Below are 13494 nucleotides of genomic sequence, written 5' to 3'. Positions count from 1 at the left end.
AGTAAGAGGCCAGATATCAGATTTAACGAGGTTAAAATGGAAAAAAATCACACCATCATCACAATCAGTCAGTACAAAATGGCTTTGAATTCCCCATTCCATCTTTGGCTCTACCTTAACAGCAAACCAGAGGGTACAATCCGATTCCAAAATGTGGAAAAGATCATATTGCCAAGATCTATTATGGGTACAATTAAATGTTTTGCCAGCTTACCTGATTGAAAGAGAATGACAAATCACTGCAAAGCCCAGCATCCAAAAATAATACGGTAATATATGTCTCCTCCTGAAATAGTCCAGATTTCCATCCACAAAGCTTTAGTAATTAATTATAATTTCTGTATTCTCAGTGGAAAAGAAAACACAGAGACCTTTCCAGAATCCTCTCTGATTCTGCCTCCGCTTCCTGTTCTCAGTCTCACTCTATGGTACCCAACATATATCAGAAAACAGCTTATTAGGAGAAGGGGGGAGTGCAGGGTGGGGGAATGGAGGGGAGAAGTGAAAAAAAATGCAGCACCTAACGTGGCAGCTCCACCTACTGGTAAAGATAATGAATGCGTACAAAGCATCCGCTTATGAGGCGGCTTTATCCCAGGTGACGCTGACCTACACTTCAAACAGCTCCTCTGGAGTTAAGTTCCTCCAGGCAAGAAACAAAGCAGACCAACAAAACCACACCGATTATTGAATAACCCCTTTAAAGACTTTTTCTGAAAACAGTAAAATTAAATTTAAACGCATGTCTATATACATTCTGCAAAACATACAGTTTTAAATGTGCCGTTTCCTTTAAAAATCCACAGGAAGAGAGAAATGTGTAAATAAGAGAGCTTAGACACTGACTGCACCCCTCACTGGCGTATGCTGAGCTTGCTGATTATCTTGATACTGTCTTATTCATTAAATACTACCATGCATTTTTGGCATCATGTTCATTTCTTTTACGTGCGTAAAATGTTCCACGCTTACGTGAAAAGCACAGCTCAAAGTCTTTCCCTCAGACAGGATTCCTGGGCACGTATGGATTTACATTTGCTTACCTGGGATTCCTCTGCCCACCCGGGGAAGAATTATTAGAGCGGTGGCTCTAACATCGCCCGGTCTGTGGGCAACAGTATTGAGTGAACAATGTGCTTCAGGCAACATATTATTTTGTCCTGCATGTCAGTTTGAGGAGTATTGTGTCTGTGGAAAGCAAGACGTAGAAACGCTGAGCAATGTCAGCAAGTGTGTGCAATATATCGACTCACAGCCTTGGGTTAGAGACCACTACACTTCCCAACCCACGTAAAATCAAGCTACCAGCTTTGTTCAGCCATGTGGGATTTAATGACCAAACATTATTTCGCAAAACAAGAGAGTGGAAGAGACAATGAATATGTTGCTCTCTATCTGGTAGCTCCTGTATTTCTTTAAGTACCTCTTCAGCAGTGGCTAGAGATAGCCCCAATCTCTGTCCCACTTGTCACATACTTCGTTTTGGAAGCCAGGACTCCAAGGCAGCCGGCGCGAGTCCGGTCTGATGGCCACCACCGAACCACAACCACACCAAGCAGCAGTAGCGGTGACAACTGCCTACAACTGATGTCCCTTATCTCTAATATCACACAGATATCCCTATTTAAATAAGCATACTTAAACCACGGTCTTTCAGCAATTGTGTCCATTTGTGAGTAGTCCTGTTGATTTCAGTGAAGCTTGCTGCGTGCTTGACGCATATGAATACCAAAATCCTGAATTTGGCTGATAACAGCAATTAGAAATACATTTTCAGAGGATGTATTTATTCTGTATGTACAGAATAATCTCTGTATATTAAGTGAAGAAGGTGTTCCCCTTGCTTGCAAATGCAGCTGCATTACTTTTCTCATTTGTTTTTGTAAAACTGGCGCTCCTGATCCTGTTCAAGCAAATCCCCCCTTTCATTTCAAAAAGAGTTTGAGGGTGTGAACATATACCACAGTTTGATAAGAAAAAAAGAGATTTTTTTCTCCTTTTGATTTTAATGTTTACATTTTCAAACTTTCAGAAATTAAAAAGGAATGTACTTTTAATAAAAATGTTCATCGTCTCTAGAGCATTGGTTTTGGTTTCGTAACATCATGCTAATTTAGCAAACCCATGAATGGACAGAAGCTGGTGTCTTGATTTGAAACTGCTTAGAGACATTGTTTTGCAACCATACTGTGGTTTGAAAATCAAACCAGTCCTTGGATAGGACTTTCATTTGTTTACGTGCTGAGTTTCTTATTATTTTTATTTCTAAAATTTTTTCTTAGCGGTCTTTGGAAGTTTTCTTTAGAAAGTCTTTATGTCATAGTCCAAATGCAATCATCATCTAGTAACATGCCAATTAAGGGTGGGTTATACATGTTGAATCTGCTTCTCCTGGAAAAATAAAGAAATCCTAATCTACATAACAAATTATTTCAAGTTCATTAAAAAATAGGAAATATAGTCCTTAATACCAGCAGTGTAATTCCAGCAGAAAAGGGTGTATATAAAGCAGGTTTGAACCTGAGCCAGTTCAGAGATTTGATTCTCTGACAAGTTTTATAAGAGCATATTCTTAGGATAACTAATTTTTATGTGCTGATGTTCCAAGAAATTGTTAGATTAACATCATATTACTAGAGAACCTCCAGTCCTGCTTTCTTGCCGTACCCTTATATTGTACCCTTATATATACCCTTATATTGATTGCAATCTTCTATGACGTACCAGTTGGCACAATGACTGTACGTAATGTATTCATCTATACCAAGACAGCCTTCTCATAGGTGTAGGTCTGATATTAGAGAAATGTTGTGTCACTGATTTAAACAATTACCAACCCTCACACTAAAAAAAAAAAAAAAAATCCAGAAAGGAAAAGTTTTGTTTGTAGGAAAGATCATGCCACAAAAAGTCATGATAAATACTCATTTATGAATATGGCTCACATGTGGCTCATATTCTTCTTTAATCAATGTACAGGATTGCCTGTATAGTGATTCAAAGTCGTTGAAACCAGCCAGAGTCTTTGATTTACTGAAACAGAGTTTGAATCATGTTCTTAATACCTTAGCACTTTTTTAATTTATCAGTGGAACAACAGGGCAGAAATAAATGACTATGCAATACGCATAAATATATATTTATACTATAAATACATCAAACCATCTATATGGAACAACCCCCACACACACCCCTCTAAATTTTTAAACATGAAAATTTCATTTAAAAAAATGATCTTTCACCACAAATCTATATAAAGTGCATATATGCGACACATACTACGTATATCAAATGTATACATATTATGTATACAAAATCTCTCTCCTTCCTTTCCTCTGCCCCACTAGGTCCCACGGAACAGTCAACTGCCAGATCTGAAAAGCAAAAGTGGTTATTTAAAAGACAACAACAAATAGACTGCTTTGACAAAAGTAATTTATAACAATGCCAGCCTGGCACTTGTTTCAATGTAAATTATTAGTACAACTTTTAATGAATCACCACTGAAAGTTCATTTCAGAATTACGTTTAAAGATATAACTTGAGAAGCCCTGACATTTCTAAATAATCTGTTTGTCTGGGAATGCTGCCCCAGGTGCAGTTATGCTCTCAGTAATGAGTGAATAAATGCAAAGCTATTCAGTCACTTTTAACTGAACAGCTGGAACAGAAATGTTGAAGTATCTTAGTTGCAAAGAGAAATATAATTTTGAAGTGTTAAACACGAATGCGTACAGCCCCTGTATGAGGTCTCATATAAGGGCAAACCCTGTACATAGCTCACATGTAACTTCTTAGCAATGCGGTCATCAGCTTGTTTTAACATCAAATTTTGATTTTGTTTGATTAATACCATTATTTTTGGACAATAATTCTCTTTCATACTTCTCAGGCACTTTTGTGAACGCTCTACGTTACACTACTCATAATTTGTCAAAGTAGCACGTACTTAAAGGCACCAAAATACAAGACATGCTGTCATAGCTATTCCTTCAACTACTTACCAGTATTAGCCTTTGAAAGTGACCTAAACTGCAATCATTTAGCTAAGTGTGATGGATCTGACTTTAATTCAAGTTCGACTGTATAATCGTATTCTCCCACCTTTGGTTTCTTTCTTTTTTCCTCCTTTTTGTCTCTAGAGTGCAGAATCAAAAAACCTGTTTGTAATAAATTTTGTACCAGAGTTACTAAAGTATATTTACAAGCCATGGACCTGCCATAGTGGCTTTCCAGCAAATAATCTGCACTTTTACTTGAGACTCTTTTTATTTGACTCCTGCTTAGGGTGGTAAGCAAAAATTAGGGAAGGCAATACACTCAACTGCAGTGGAAGAATCTGGTCTGACATTTAAGGAAGATCAGTGGTAGGCTTGCAAAGGAGTTTCTACAGTCTCTTTTTATTCAAAAACTTGTAGGTTGCACATGTGGAATTTCAAAACTGGGAAAGAAAATACAAAATGTGGCAAGCAGGCAAATGCTACAGAACAGAACTGCAGAACTTCCTGGGGTAAAGAGGAGCCAGAGGATACACCTCAACTCCACATCCTTGCTGTATCAACAGTAATAACATAATATTCTGTTTGTATAGCATCACTTAAAAGTATAAGGACTTCACAGTAACTTAAGCCTTTGACTGCTACGATATTTTAACTGGCCACGGAACATACTATCTGAAAAATTATCTGCTCTGAGTTATTCGTAATAATATCATAATAAAGGTATGTGATCAGGAGTCTGTACTTTAATGGTTGTAGCTTTCAATAATAATACAAAATTATTTTAACACTAATGTTACTAAATAATAGTTAGACCCCTCCTATTCTGGTAGAAAAACAATACAAAGGCCATACCCAAATGGCTACAGGCAACGTGGTCCCAATAATTCCATCATTTTAGTAAAAATTAATTGAAATAATTCTCAAAGCATAAACCACCCCGACCGCCTTCCATATGTGCCTACATGTTTCCAAAATATTGACCTCTAGTTACAACTTTCCGGTCATTCAGATGAATTACAATCACAATTATAAAATTATTGTGAGTTGAACAAAATGTACACAAGAATCACAGCTTAGTGATGTCTTAAAATATTCACATTATATACACAGTATATATATACACACACACTTTGTGTTTATATATAGAAAGAGTAGGGATCTTGCGCATCTACATTTTGAATAAATAAGATTATCATGTGAGACTGATATCTGTTTAGTCCAGTGGTCTTACAGTGGCCAGTACCACAGGCTTCTAAGTTCAAGATAATTCGCAGGAAACAATAGTAAAATAACTGGTCAATAAAAAGATTTTTTTCTCATGCCGGTGATCCTCAAGCTAGAGGCAGGTCTACCTGGCACACTACTTGGTTGCAGGAGCTTCACAGCCAACTTGGCATTGTTAATTAGTGAGAGAGTCAGTGAGAAGTTCCACAGGTTAGCTGGAAAGATGTAGGTTTCCCACCATATACGTGCTAGATGTTTCTATCCTCTAGCATGTAGCAGGCACTGCACCTGCTGCCACTACAGAAGTAGTTTAGGAATTTCTGGGTGCTAGGAGCAATATTCCTTCTCATCTTGTTAATCTTGCATGATAAGACTTTTTATTTTCTGTCTATTTTGGCATAAGACAGGACAGTAGGACAGTCATAGAAGGCAACTAATTCATAAGAAAATACTTTTTGCATGATATATAATATACCTTAAGAACGTGCAGATATACAGGCCAACATCTTGGGAAGATTCTGAAAAAATTATGTGAATAATAAGAGTTAGAACAGGGAGCAGGCACTCAGATAATAAGGATTCAGTCTCTAAGGCTTGCAAGCTTCTTGTGTAACCTCCAGAACATAATGTACGTTTGTATCTCAGTTTCTCATCTATGGAATAGAGACAATAATTCCTGACTTCAGAAGGAGCTATAGGATAAATTAATTCTGTTAGCCAACTGTGCTGTAGAGAACAAACCTGAAGAAGTATTTTAATATTGCCTGTAATGTCCAAAGAGGCCAGCCAGGCCTAGGAAGCTATTATTTTAGGCCCTATAAATTCACAGGACAGAGACCATGTTCAAAAGAATCTACTATATATATGACAAGACAAATAAACAAAGACAAAATGCAAGCAAGCAGTTTCAGAGTGAACAAATACAATTTCAGATAGACAGATTTTAAGAGGTGGACAAATGAATTAAATGATACCTCAGCAACAAGTGCAGTAGTGCTCCCAGAGCTAGTAACAAAATCTAATAATGTTCTCCCAGGACACCTATAAACACTGAGATTGCATTCATATGTTTTCATTCCATTTATTGCTACTGAGTCATGTGGTTTAATTGGTCAGATGAAAGGTAATCATCACTTGGAGAGAGGGGAGGTTTTGTTAAGCAAACCTCAAGTTATGATTTATTTATTTGCTAGTCTTTTAAAGCTGGAATGCCTAGAAGAATTGCTCTGTTTAATAACGTATGATTGCCAAGTTGATTTTGCATTAGAAAGTTTTTCTGCATCTCACAGTATGCCTAGCAGTCAACCGCACTGAAAATAGTACCTTTCTAAGTAAATTGTGAAAATATACTACACTGAGAGTGATCATACAAAATTTCAAACAATTGACTCTAATATGTTTAAAAAAAACTTTACCTTGATCCGCTTTTGGCCAAGAATAATAAAGATACAGAACACATAAACTGTTTAGTGCACTGAATCGTGAAGTAAGCCCAAGTTAATGCCTTAATGGTTCTGACTATAGGCATACTAATGTCTCAGAGAGCAAAGATGGAAGTGATATGTACTTTCAAAAACTGTTGTACACATTCCCTTTCAAATCTGTCTTCTCTGTTAGTCATTAAAAGTGACTTCAGTGTTAGCCCCAGGCAGGCAAGAAATTACTGGCTTTACATTTTGAAAATATTATGAATGTGATTTAAAATATTCCCTTCTTCAAAAGTAATTATCAAGACCAAATAGTTTTCATTGCATAGAAAATTTTTCAGAAATCTTTTAAATTCCAAAGCTATTTTTCTTCTTAGGCAAAGGTAAAAAAACTGGCAGCCGGTGCAAATACACCTCAGATGCAAAGATTTTAGATATGAAAGAAATGTAACAAAATTAAAAGATTGCTGATGTTTAGTAGTCACCAGGGTAATTTCTCTTAAAGTAGCTCTGGAACAGGGAAGAAAATATGCTTCATATTTAGAATCATCTTAAAGTTCAGTTTCACTTCAATGAGTAATTTGCAAAGGTGATTCTCAAACTTTAAAGGCAAGAATGAGAGGCTTTATGATTTCATCAGAACTAAATAACAAAGGCTGATAACTTTTGATTGAGATTAATTTATGTCTTTTAATCAGATGACACATCAAGGAACCATGAACCGGTTCACTCTGCAGACCTCTTTTGCCTTAGCAATTTACAGATTCAGGTTTAGAGTTTGAGAGTTAAGAGATGTCTGGATATAAAAGACAAAAAGAAAAAGTAAGGGTTCTAAATATGTGAAATAGCTATTTCTTTGAGGCATGTAAAGGACAGGCGAAGACAAGTGTCTCTTGGCCAGAATAGCTACTGGCATTGCTCCTTAGGCTTAAAAACCCATGCGCTGTGGAAACTAGAGTTTGACCTTTTGCTCCATCTCTTCTGGGTAAATGTTTTTGCATGATTTAATAGAATGGTTATTTTTTATGCAGATGACTGTTAGCCATGCTCTGAGAGGCAAAGAGAAATTTCTGGTAGAAATGAGCTCTATCAGCACGGTTGAATAAGCAGAAAGATTCTTCTGGCTATCCTAGTTTTAAGACACTTAAATGATAAAAAAAAAAAAAATCAGAAAATGAGATTTGTTCAATGGGTATTTGTTTTCATTCCTATATAATTACTATTAATATGATTAATAAAACCATGAATAAACCATGTTTGTATGTGTTGTTGGAGAGTTTTAGTAGATTTAGAATCAGCTCTGGAAGATTTACTGGAATTTGTTGATTCTCACAGTGCTCTTCTGAATTTTTCATAGAAAAATTCTGTATTTTCTCACAGACTTGTAACTGGGCAAGTATGTGCCACTGACAAATGCAGTTTTTGTAAGAAAATGTAAACTTAGAAAATTACTGTGAATTTCAGCAGTTAATTTTTTTATTGTCTTTGACTTATTATGGAATTTTTGTGGTATATGTGAGATATTATCATACTTCATTTTTATTGTACTCTTCACAGAGGATTCAGAAAAGCAAAGCTAGCTTTGCCAGTGAGCTTTACCATGAAGATGTAATTGTCATATACCTACAGATTAAAGAAGTGAGAGTGACAGACTGTAGAAGGATTAAGATTACAGAATAAAATAATAATAATAAAAAATAATTTAAACTTTCTTTGAGTTTGGGAGAGAGAAAATAGTGTTTATAATGGAGCTGAAATGCATGTTTCTTCCCAGTACTCTTTTAGCTAAATGGTTACTTCACAGCTAAGAATAATATATTAGTATTATTAAAAGTAATAAAGATTAATACAATCTCCAAATTTCTTGTAATACTTTTATCTCACTTTTCATATTTCAGATTTTATTAATTCAAATTATTTTTGTTTTTTTACATAGCATAGAAATTCTTGTTTTGTTTATGAGGTAGATTAAATCCATACTTGAAATTTTAATGCTACCTATTCCAATGAAATGATTGTTTTGTGAAAAGTACATTCAATAAGGCTTTAGAATATCAGCTTCACCAATTTAGGCCAACAGTGGACCTCTATCCATTCACGGTGCATTTCCGTATTTATACAACGTTGCCAAAGTACATTCAAAAGCATTTAAGGTTACGTGCACTTTGGACTCCGGCCGTTTTGAAGTGCAAGGTCTTCGTGGAATGCCGAGGTGCGCTTCAGCACCCCGGACAGCGCCCACCCCCTCCGTTTAAGAGTCGCTTGGGAAACATTCATTGCCCATACTTTTCAGTGAAATCCCTTTCAGGGTATAAATAGTATTTTTTTATATAAAATAGTATTTTAGAGCAAATTTCCTTAAAACAAGGTCAAATGAGAGTGTATGTTTCTGTGATAATAGGATTTCTAAAACGCTCAGGCCATGCTCACACAATAGGTATTTTGACCTATTACTATCATTACTTGAACTATTTTAGTACTTCGGAGTTCTTTCATGGTCCAAGATCCCATTGTAGGGATTGAACAAGCATAGAAATGGATCTTTTTCCTGAAGAACTGACACTCCAAGGGTTTGTGATAACCATTATGAATCGTTTAAGCTGATACAAATATGAGTTGCTACAGACAGGGACAGTCTCTCCAGCAATTTCCCTGTGTTGACATGAGTGATTTTTGTGGTGAGTTAGATCATGGATCCTAATTAACAATTCCATGGTTTTCATCTAGATCCATTCCTAGTTAACTGTTGCACTTTTTCCTCCCCCAAACTTCATGTTTTGGTGAGATGAAATTTTCCTCCACAGCTGAGAGTTGTTGAGCCAGCCCTGCATGCAGGTGGCTGCTAGCTGTTTGATGTGAGCAGGTGTAAGTGAAAAAAAACTTTTAAGGAAATCGAGAGATAAAAGTAGACACACTCAGTTTTACAGCATTACAGTATAAGGCATCCTTTAGCAACAGTAAATCCAACATTGCTGTCATGGGAATTGTGGCTAGAGACAACTGGGGTGAGGCAGTCAACTTGCATATTAGTTTTTTTATAACTAATGGTATCTGGAGTATCAAAGAGCAGTTTCAAGATGCTATAAAATGCAGAAGAGAGCCTTAGATGAAAATAAGTAAAACAGATCACCATAAAAAACTTTTTCTTGAGCAAAATAGTCATGGCTAAATCCAAGCATCCATTCGTTTTGTCTTACATAACATTTTTTTTTCTTCTGGATTTCAATAAAGGTATAAATGTACTTCATATTTTGCAGAATCAATAATCAAAGGGGAAAAAAGCAGGCACCCTTATTTTCTACTGTTTTGTAGTGGTGGGTTCTGAATAAAGAATGACTTCTGTATTTTTAAACATAAAGTGCGTTAGTACATAGTGAAATAAAGATACCTGGCAGAACCTTGAGTTTTCTGCAAGTATTTCTATACAGATGTATTGAAATACTTACTTCATTAATAAAATACCAAACCACCAAACGCTGTGCGGTTTAAATCTCAAACCAATTTTTGAAAATATGTAAGCATTCATTAGTCCTAACCCACTTACTTTATTTTAAAGCTGTGTAATCAAGGGCTAACATGCGATTTAAAACTAAAATACAGTTTTGATAGGGTGTTAAGAATCCAGCTGAGCTCATTTCCTTGCCAGTAGGTGGTGCTAGCACGTAATATGCTGCCTCCTTGTTTCCTCCCCCTCATCTCTTCTCCCTCCCCCCCTCCTTTTTTTTTCCCCCCATAACCAATTTTCTGATCGATGCTGGGATTCAAAGAGTGAATCTCAAAACAGGAAGCAGGCGAAGAGACTACAGAATACTGCAGAGGTTCTTTTGTTGCTTTGACGGGGAGGTTCTTTCTTCATTTCTTTCCTTTTTCATTTCAGTGAAATTAAGACTTTACAAGCATCTTTGCCTAGGAACCTGAACCTGCAGTAGAAGGAGCCTCATCATTTACAAGTGTATGGATATTTCTTATGCCATGATTTGTAATTCTCTTTTAATCAGGTAAGACAACATGATATTTAATTAAAATGCTTAGGCAACAAATTCCAGTTGTTTTGTACCAAGATTCTTCTGTTGTGGTGCCACACCTAGTTTTCAATTAATATTAATAGAGCAAGAGGAGAGGAAATAATAGCCATCTTTGCCACTGCATGGATTTTTCATCGTATTTAATTAGGTCTTAGCACAATAACAAAAAATGTTGGTTTTCTTTGGAGTTCTCTGGTGCTATGGGTTTTTTTAAGATTCTATGTTTATAATTAGAATTACTTTTGAGTTTGTATTTTTCATCCTAAGTGTGGTAATTTGTTGCTGGTTTTTGAGGTGGTCATCCACAAGTGTTTTCTTTTTCTAGCGGAGGCTATGTTGGTGCTGTACCCAGAATACAAATTGGAGTGTATTTTAAAGCATACAAATGCATCCCTGGGATTGCCCAGTTTTAATGCAGAAACGTGCTGTTGCTTCTTTATACCATCTTCAGTCAGAGGCTTTCTTTACTTCCTAAATTCATCATTTTGTTTCCATGAGGCATAAGAGATTTACAGGATTCTCCCCTCCCTCATCTCTCAAAACAGCCTCTCCCTGATGGAAGACAGAATGGAGGACTTGTCTGTGACTAAACATGGTTTTGCACTGCTGCAAATATCATATGAAACACATGTGTTTTGTGAATTGTTTAATATATATATATATATAAAAGAATGAATTTTTACTGTAAAAACTTCATTCCATATTGCATGAGAAAGAGGGGAAAAAAATGCTCCTTTCACTATTTTTTTTTTAGATGCATGATACACACTGGGAGAGACAGCAGAATGACTCAGGAGGTGGGAAGCTCATGCAGCACCCCCTGACTCTTCTTTCAAACCTTCTGCTTTTTTTCTTACCTTCTCCTAATTACAGCAATAATTTATTTAGTTGGGAAAAAACAACATAGAGATACATTGACTTACACAGTCACAGATCAGAGAAAGGGCTCAGTAGCAAGTATATGAGAAAAAAAATGTGTGATCAGTGCTTTTTATTATAAGGTGGTAAGTAGGAAAGCACTTAATCAAAATTTTCACACACCTGTGTAAAGGTAAACTTCTTTTTTTTTAGTGGTGATTAGTGAAGCAACAGAAAATTGCCTGTTGGGATTTGAATGGTAGATGCTGCCTTGGCTTTAGATGTTTCCTTACATACATGTGAAATGTTAAGAAGGTTCACATGCATTCTTGCCATCTATGCATGTTGCCTGCTTAGCTGTATTTTTCTGATCAATGTTTACAGTATGTATATATGGATATGGCCCAGCTATTGTAGTTCTGAAGATATTTTCACGAGATGGTATAGGATCATCCATTCTTGAACAGATCTGGAGAAAAGATGAAAAATCGCGTCCAAATGATCTGCAAATTCCTCTGGTGACAAATGCATTAAAGAAATGGTGTTCTCTCATGTCTATAGGCCCCAATTCAACAACAAACAGGCATGTCAATGGGATGACTCACATTCTTAATATTAGGCAAGCGTATAAGTACCTGGCTCTGTTCTCTTAATTTTTTCAGACTGCACCAATGCTCAAGGAGAGAATAACTTTTTTTAAGCACAGAAATTTTGCAGTGTTCATAAAATGCAGTTAGTAGGCCAAATGAGCATATAGCTTCAAAGACAAGCTATAGATTTACTTCTACATTTAAAAAATAAAAAAGAAAACCCATTGAGTTGTTACAAGACTTAAAGGAAAATATTGAAGCTGAATTCTTACAGATTTTTAGCACGTTAATTGTGAACATCAGTCTTTGGGAAATACAAACACAGAAATGGCTATAACATATCAAAGCATGATCCAGTTACCTTTCAGTAGCAATGAAGTCGGACGTCTCTGGAGTAGTTCAAGCAAAAGTTGACCCTAAGAGAAAGGTGGCCCTCCCTACGTTTTGTGAAACTTAATTTTAGGGGATATTTAAGCCTTCTCGTCACTTTTGTTCATCTGAATTACTGTAATTGAAGTGTACTCTGTACACATATAAGCATCAGATCTCCGCAGCAGAGACCAGCAGACCCACTCTGTAGCCAGAGCAAGAGCCCAGCAGCAGTTACCTTGCCAGATCTGCTTGCTCAATTTCTTCATCGCAGACCTTGATGAATGGATTTGCTAGGTCACTACCTGCTCTGCCCCTGAGTAGCCCCTAAACTCTCCCCCTGAGGGTACAGAGAGGATACTGAAATCTAATATGGCCTATCATCTGCTTGAATCGTACTAGGCACCGACGAATGCAACCGTAATACCTTCTTACACATGCAGCTCTCGGCTGGAGTACGAAAATCACAAACAAGATTTTACTGTGTTGCTTCCATTGTTTTAAGGCCACATGCACACTCACACCAACTTCTCCAGAGGACAGTGTGGATCCTCTGCAGCGGCAGGCCCTGTACTCCCCCAGAGCAGGGGCAGCCCCTCGCCCATCGGAGTCCTCCCGCTCCTTTCTTTTTGCCCTTGGCCCTGGCTTGCCGAGCGGGCGTCGGGAATCCGGGAGGCCTCCTTTCTAGAGGCTTCCCGAAATCCATTTCTTGTGCCTCCTCTCCCCTCGCTGACACCTACCAGTCTCAGAAATGCTGGGTTAAAAGACATTTCTGCCAATGCTGGCCTGTATCTCCTGTTCTTCTGCTACTGTCTTTGAAAGACAAATAATGTACCTGATTTCAAAGAGGTGTTAATAAGGGGAGGCAAATGATGTTGTGAATCATTAAATACCACAAGGATAAGAATCATAAAAAAAGCTAAGGAGGAAATTGATGATTCTGTAGTCACTGCATGTTTGGGAAGATGTGCAGTAAAGAGGGTTTGGGACCAAAGTACTA

General features: G+C 36.8%; 2 protein-coding genes across 2 annotated transcripts in view; one reads left to right on the top strand and one right to left on the bottom strand.

The window, feature by feature from the left end:
* The window catches only part of LOC126040775 (sodium channel protein type 2 subunit alpha-like), a 78675-nt gene extending 78297 nt beyond the window's left edge, over nucleotides 1–378 (bottom strand). The window contains exon 1 of the mRNA XM_049805657.1: nucleotides 215–378. The gene's annotated coding sequence lies outside the window, so the exon portion shown is untranslated. The remainder of the gene's footprint in view (nucleotides 1–214) is intronic.
* A 10034-nt stretch (nucleotides 379–10412) lies between these two features.
* The window catches only part of SCN2A (sodium voltage-gated channel alpha subunit 2), a 79193-nt gene continuing 76111 nt past the window's right edge, over nucleotides 10413–13494 (top strand). The window contains exon 1 of the mRNA XM_049805601.1: nucleotides 10413–10650. The gene's annotated coding sequence lies outside the window, so the exon portion shown is untranslated. The remainder of the gene's footprint in view (nucleotides 10651–13494) is intronic.

Source organism: Accipiter gentilis, chromosome 1 (assembly GCF_929443795.1).
Source record: "Accipiter gentilis chromosome 1, bAccGen1.1, whole genome shotgun sequence".
NCBI classification, from domain to species: Eukaryota; Metazoa; Chordata; class Aves; order Accipitriformes; family Accipitridae; genus Astur; species Astur gentilis.
The sequence above is the reverse complement of the archived record's forward strand: the minus strand, read 5'-3'. Positions and strand labels throughout refer to the sequence as shown.